The 7,398-nt window shown below is 34.6% G+C and overlaps 1 pseudogene; it reads right to left on the bottom strand.

The window, feature by feature from the left end:
• Positions 1 to 390: 390 nt before the first annotated feature.
• Positions 391 to 6,134, bottom strand: LOC120177452 (annotated as a pseudogene).
• Between the last annotated feature and the right edge of the window lie 1,264 nt (positions 6,135 to 7,398).

The raw sequence follows: 7,398 nt of genomic DNA, 5'->3' as shown, positions 1-7,398 counted from the left end.
ACACCTTGGTCGTAGTGGGCTGGGTGGCATCCCATAGTTTTTCGATACATACATCAAGTGACTGTGGGTGCATGTTGCATGTTTACAGTGTGAGAGATGTTAGAGAGAGAGAGGAGGTACTTTGTTCATTCGTGACCACGAATCTGCTTTCCTCACTCTGATGGGATCGGTCGGCCACCTCTCTTTGTCCTTGTCGTCCCCACCACAATGGGAATTGCCATCACTGGCTTGAGATATACAAGGAACTTCAAGATTAAGCAGGGTGCAACAACAAATGAAGGAACAAATGAAGGTTTTCTCACCTCGCAAGTTACAGGAGTACGCAAAAACTTAACCTACCTTCTCTCATTCATCGTAAACAAGCACAAACCAAACCAAGAGCCAGATATCTCAAACTCATGCCTCAATACATCGAGTGTGTAGGAACAGTTCAAAATATTACAAATCATTTGTATCGACTACAAGAAAGAAAACAGGATGAATGCTCAAGTCTACAAGCATATATATTATTACCAAAGCTTCGTTAATGATGATAACCAATAACTGAATGCCCTCTTTCTCTCAGTAATAAAGAATCTTAATCTGGCTAACTATTGCACATTCACAACATATGGTACACAATTTCCCGTTCCTTGAGCATTTTTTCTGACGATTTGCATGTCTCTTATTCCCCGTGCTTCCAAATATAGAACCATATTCTTTGCAAAAAAACATCTACATAAGGCCTGTATATGGATTGTATGCTTGAACAGGCATACCTGGGCTGTAAGGGTGAGCACTGGCTCCATAAGGATTACCGAAAGGATTCGAAGGTTGCCTCTGTTGTGGCCCGATCATCATCATCTGTTGTGGTTGCTGCAACATAAAAGCCTGCTGTTGATTCGCCATGGCCGCCTCCTGGACTGAATGCGGAGCAGCAACCATATTGGAGGCAAAAAATGGGTCCTGTGCTAGTTGTTGCATCGCTGCACCGTTTATGGGACCTGGAGGTTCCCATGGATTATAGCTCACATTCTGGTTGCTTCTTCTGATTGCATCATCGTACAGGCTGTCCAGTGTAAGCTTTTCAAGTCCTCCGGCCTTTTGATGAATACAATTAAAATATTGTCAGTGGCACATAAATGCATATGCTGTATTACCTATATCTGAACACACAAATTTATAACCAACATAAAGGAGAGAATGGAAGTAGAAGTACCAGTTTGCTTGCAGCTGCAGCGCTGTCGTTTGAGCTTGGAGCAGTGACAAGTGCCAATTCCCAGCCCGTAGCACCATTAGCTTGAACAGGAACAGGAGCAGCAGCAGTCGTTTTGCTCGGCTGGAACACCACCACGGAAACATAAACGGAATTTCCGGACATGAAATAGAACATTGAGTAGAGTGTATCCAATTTAAAAGAAAAACCCAAGAGAAATTGCTTATGAGCTTATAAATTCAAAGATTAAGACAAATTAAAAGTACTCAACTTCATTTAATGCACTTTAAACGAGTAAGCAAGTCGTTGAAATTTCATGCTGTCTATCATTGAATTACTGAAGGATTCATACTCACCAACGGGAACAACAATAGCCAATGCCAAGGCATTTTTCTCATCTAAATCTGAAGCAACTGGGGATGGATCATTTAAACCCTAGAAAAAAAAAAGAGCTAATAACGAAAAGTATACAAAATACAGATGAACTGCCAGTTCTAATAGAACGACATGGTAGGTAACAAGAACAAAAGAGAGTAAGAAATCAGTAATGAAATTAGATAACAATAAGGTAGGTAAAAAAAACAAAACGAGACCAAAATTACCAACAAATCAGGCGCTTCAACAAAAGGCTCTTCCACTTTTTCCACTTTTACTGGTTCAGGGGAGGAGGTGATGGTGAACGTTCCTCCTGCACCTCTGCGGTTTTCTTGTACTCAATGGCCAACACTTCCTTGGATTTGTCAACCTGCTTGTTGAAAAATAAAATGTGGAAGTGAACATTGCAAACTTTTGCAAGATTAAGACGTAGTAGTAAAATTTTGATACGTGACTACAATAAACAATTATGAAAACGTATATCATATAGATGAAATTAGAATATTATATATAAATAATAACTCAATGTACAAAAAAACAAAAAACATCTTCTTGATCCTTATACATCATAGGAATATAGGAACTGGACTTCAAACTACAAATTATTGTTTCGATCTGCACAAACGGGTAAATCATCATTCACTTAACGAGTAAAGACTATTGCATGTATGCAAAGACACACACACACACACACACACACACATATATATATATATATATATATCTTTCAGTTCAAACCAAAACCATTTTCATAAATTAAACTTCTAGACCTGATCTTTGCGAACTGTTGAAGCCTGTGGAGCTTCTCTTACATACTCTTCCATGGCTTGTAGAAATGATGCAGGGGACTTCAACACAAATGCCAAAAAGAAAATTAGTATAATTAATGGAACTTGAGAGAATCCAATAGGAGGGGGAGAATCTGATTCAGAAGGCATCGAAGATGAGAATCCTAACCTGCTCTATCTTAATAAACCTTTCTCCACGCCCAACATCAAGACTTTTGCATACTTCATAAAATTTTGAAAGCCTCTATGCCTGCAAATACAAAGTGTTAAGTTCCCTCAAACTTTGAAATCCTCTTAAATTTACATTAAGAAACGAATATTAAAGCACTCGAACAGCTATTCACCTGTTGCCCAGATCTCTTGTATATATCCAAAGCCCTCAAAGCATCAGGACGTTGCATCTCAAAGAACTGACATTGTTCAGAGCATCATATATATATATATGATATACTGAATAGAAAGCACCTTATGTAGAAGGCTAATACCAAAGCTTACTTTGTCTACAAGATTGACCGTACCATCAGTTATAGCTTGATAAATTTTGACACTTTCAGAAGCAACCTGTTTGAAATGACAAAAAGAAAGACAAGGGAATGCCACTTCCAAATCAACTCTACAAATATGTGGGGGTATATATTGGGTGGTATGTTTAAAAAGAAACATACCATTGAAAGTGCCAACTGGATTACAAAATTATAAACAGCTGCACCTTGCGGCTGCACAGAAATTCCATTAACATTCCAACTAAAGAAATGATTTTGTAACATGCGGTCCAGAGAGGTATGCGATTAATACAACCAGACATCATTTTTCATGTCATAGGTCTGTATAGCACAGTAAGATGCATTACTGATTCCTCACCTGACAGCTAAGAACACGAAAAAGAAGTTGTTGCAAAGCTGGCAACTGCTCAAGCAACTCTGAAGACTCCAAATCTTTGGTTCTCTGGAAGAAGATTTTAGATCTATGAATTCTCCATATATTTCAGTTTCATTAAAGTTTAAGAGCTTGTAAGAGACATAGCTATAGTTCTAAGTAGAGAAAAAAATAAGGTCCTCACAGGGTAGTCTGTTTAGTTAAAACTGAAACTGCACAGCTATAGATGTGCATGCATGCTTTCAGAAACCTTGAAACATAGAGCAGCTTTTGATAATGGTAGTTAAAGTACCATGTGGTTGCATGAAATCAAACACGGCAGAAGTATATTTTCAGGAACTAACTCCAAGAGACATAAGTAATTTATATAGACGACATAGTTTAAAAAATAAGCTTCTTACTGGGCGGTCCAACTCTATATCATGCTTCAAGACGTGGAAACATTCCAGCCTCTCCCCCAAGAATAAGGCATATGTACGGACCCAGGCAGAATAATCCCATGCTGTGCAAGATATAGTTAAGGGTTTCATAAACAAGGAACTTCATTTTTCTGGAAATTAATAACATGCATTCTTAGATGATAATTTAGAAATTTACCATTTGGACTAGAATCATCCTTGAAATGATACATGTTAAGAATATGGGTTCTACTTCTGCCATAGTTGACAAGTTCTTCATGAAATGTAGGGTCTACCTCCCTCAGAGCACGATGAATGATTATTAAAGTTTTCAATGCAACCTAAATGCCAAATAATATTCAGTCAACCAAATCCAGAAACACCCATCAATTACTATAGTTTATGTTTGCAGAGATCAAGTTCCAATTAAACTAACAAAACGACCATTCAAGCTCAAGAATTATTCTTAATATTCAAGTTACTATCAAGATAACACATAATCCACAAATCCATCAGAAAGGCACCAGACAAATGTCAATCCATAATAACATTGTCTTGGATTCAACTACAATGAGGATCAATGGATTCGTGAGCACCGGAAAAATGTCAATCACTCTTGAGGAAGGCACCTTTTGCCAAGTGTAACCTGACATTGAAGCTTGAAGAAAAGTTCTCTCTCCAAAATGAGAGTAGGGGAGTAATGTTATAGGCCAAACTTAAGTTTTGAAAGTAATGCTTAAATGATGAAATATGTTACTGAAACTAGCAAATGAAATGATCTTAATTACAGTATGTTTGTAATCCGGCATACTACGTAACTACAATTCTCACCAATCAGAATTTTATTCTTTAAAATGGTAAAGACATAAAGCATGGATAACATATAAAAATTGTCAGACTATATGAACTGTCAAAGAATGAATTCAAACATATGTAACACTAATATAGATTTTATCACAATTAGACTATATTTAGAAGTTAATGAAACATGAAGCAGATCATATATATTTCTAGTCAAGAACAAAATCTATGCTCAGCTTCTTGTGAATTAAAACCTTCAATTGTCTTCAATTACTTTTCAAAATCTTATGTCAACGGTAACATGATCAACCACATAACGAAACAGATGCAAAGCCTAGGTTTCTATCATTTGTTAAACCAAAATTTTATTTTTGCATCAACACATGTTGACTCATATACGTAAATCCCTATCTACACTAATCCATCACAATATTTTATTGGAAATATTAACATACTGCCCAATTGTGGATCCTTGATAGCCGCCTTGCAAGAGCATGGATGCAATAGGCAACATCAGCCCGAGGCCTAGTAGCTGAAACGGCAGCGAAGATTGCTGTGAAAAGGGAAAAAGAATCTTATGTATAAATCATCCATAAAGTGCTCTCTCTCTCTCTCTCTCTGTGGGGAAAATCAAAACACAAACCAATAAAACTATCGCCAGCCACAAAGGGAGGGAAAAAAATTAGAAACAAGAAACCATTGACAACCTCTAATGTGTTTTTCCTTTGCGGGACGTTCATAATGGTTTGTGGCCTTAACTATAGCAATATCCAATTCCTGAAAAAATAGTAAAACGGCATAACCAAAAAGGATTAGCAACATCCATGCTTGAAATAACCATTAGATTGGTCATCAATATTTTCAGCTAAATCTACCTTGTAGTCACTATTGACTTTAGCCAATGAAACAGTGGTGGTATCTTTGATGGCTCCAAGTGCTTTCCTCAAGCTCTTCTGCGTGCCCCCTCCGGACATTCTCTCTCCCTCTCGATCAAAAAATACTATAAAAAACCCATTAAACAACATTACTTCACATAAACTCCAACTTACCTTCAACTCAAAAATAAAATTAATATTTGAACATCAAACATAAATAACATTTCCTACAGGTAACCAAAAACATAATTTTCAACCTCGAAATGATATAAGTTTGCAGAACACCAATTAAGATCTAATCTAATTATACCAAAATAGTAATCTCCCACATGATACAACAAGCATTATTAAGTATTAACTCTAATTAGCAAATTTCCAGAAATTCACATCAAACACAACACAAAATTTGGAAAAAAAACCACAAAATCACGCCCTGCAAGTAAATCAGTTGCACAATAAAAAATAGAGCAATATATTAAAACAAAACCCAGATAGCAAAAAACAAGAATACCCCATCTCATTCCCAGGGTCAAAAACGAAAAAGAAGCTGAAATCTTTCAAAATTCAATCAAACAAAAATTACCCACCTCTGAATTGCCACTCAAAACGGGAAAAATTGTAAAAAAACTGAACAACTGGAAATGAAAAAAAAAATCAAGTAAACAATTCTAGACTAATGTTAATAGTGTATATATATAAGAAATGAAAGAGGTTATATAACCTGAGGCAGCCAAATGAGAGAGAGAGAGAGAGAGAGATTAGTAGGTGGAGTTTCTTTTAGAGACAGCAAATGTAGGTCCTACAAATACTGTAAGCTTTTTACTTGTGCTTTTGTTTTGTTGGCTCTTCGCTCGTCACCTTATTCAACAAGGGATAAAACAACCGTTGGTCCTTAAAGCTTAGTAACTTCTCTCATTTTGTTCCCTACACATTTTCTGAATCTATAATGTGAAAAAAAAAATCAAGGACTAAGTTGGGAAAAAATTCATGTTGGAGGATTCATGTTACATTTATTTTTTAATATTATATCATTTTAAAATAATCATCAATATTTACCCAATAATTAATTAATTTAAATAATATATTACAAAATTTTTATAGAGATGATCATCTCAACTTAATTTTCATAGATTGATATTTATTTTTATTATAATTTTCACCCAATTGGTCTTAATTGAGTTTTAAAAATATACTAAATATTATAAAATTTCTTAGGTTAAGATAGTCCTTTAGGCAGCTTTGACTAGACAATGCAAGTGAGATTTTCTTTTTAAAATAAAAGTGTTTAAAAATTGTTTAAGAATTTAAATCATTTATTATTGTATATATAGAATTTATCACGAGAGAATAACAAGTTTTATAAAATATATTAAAAATTAAACTAATATTAAGGAGTAATAAGTTTTATATGATTTTATTTCAAACTCATATAATGAGTTAAATTTTTTTAATATATATTATATAATTCGACACCTTCTCGTGATAAATTTCACGTATATTATTACAAATAATTTTTATTTTTTAAAAAATTCTGGCCCACAGTATTCCAAAATTGAAGGTAGTCCTTAAAGAATAAAAAGAGTGGATGGTGGAGCATTAAAAGGAGTGAAGATTCAGTTCCACTTGCAAACTGATGCTGTTGAATCGGCTCCACAACACCTTTCACTTTTGCTTCTACACGTGCACCAATTAAAACACGCTTCAAAAATGGCAAATGTGCCCAATAAGGATGTGCGAATATTTAATTCCTAATCTAATGCACTCATCAGATTAATTTATGATATAAAGTGTTTTTTTATAAGGTTTTGAGATCTTTCGGTGTTGATTATTTTTTGGGATCTCTAGGCGTTTCAATTGAAATCTAAGGAAAAAATTAGTATTTTTACACAAATATCACCTTAACATAAATTAATTACTTATTAGGCAATGTTTAAGAATATTTTACGGATCTAACAAATTTTTAAATACTTTTTATAAAATTATTTTTGCATTAAATTACACAATACAATTATGTCTACCAATTACCACTTGACACTTTCTGATGCGTTTTTGACACTTTCAAAATCTTATACGTATAGTATATTCTAGGA

Source organism: Hibiscus syriacus, unplaced genomic scaffold (genome assembly GCF_006381635.1).
Source record: "Hibiscus syriacus cultivar Baekdansim isolate YM2019G1 unplaced genomic scaffold, ASM638163v2 tig00112289_pilon, whole genome shotgun sequence".
Lineage (NCBI taxonomy): Eukaryota > Viridiplantae > Streptophyta > Magnoliopsida > Malvales > Malvaceae > Hibiscus > Hibiscus syriacus.
The sequence above is the reverse complement of the archived record's forward strand: the minus strand, read 5'-3'. Positions and strand labels throughout refer to the sequence as shown.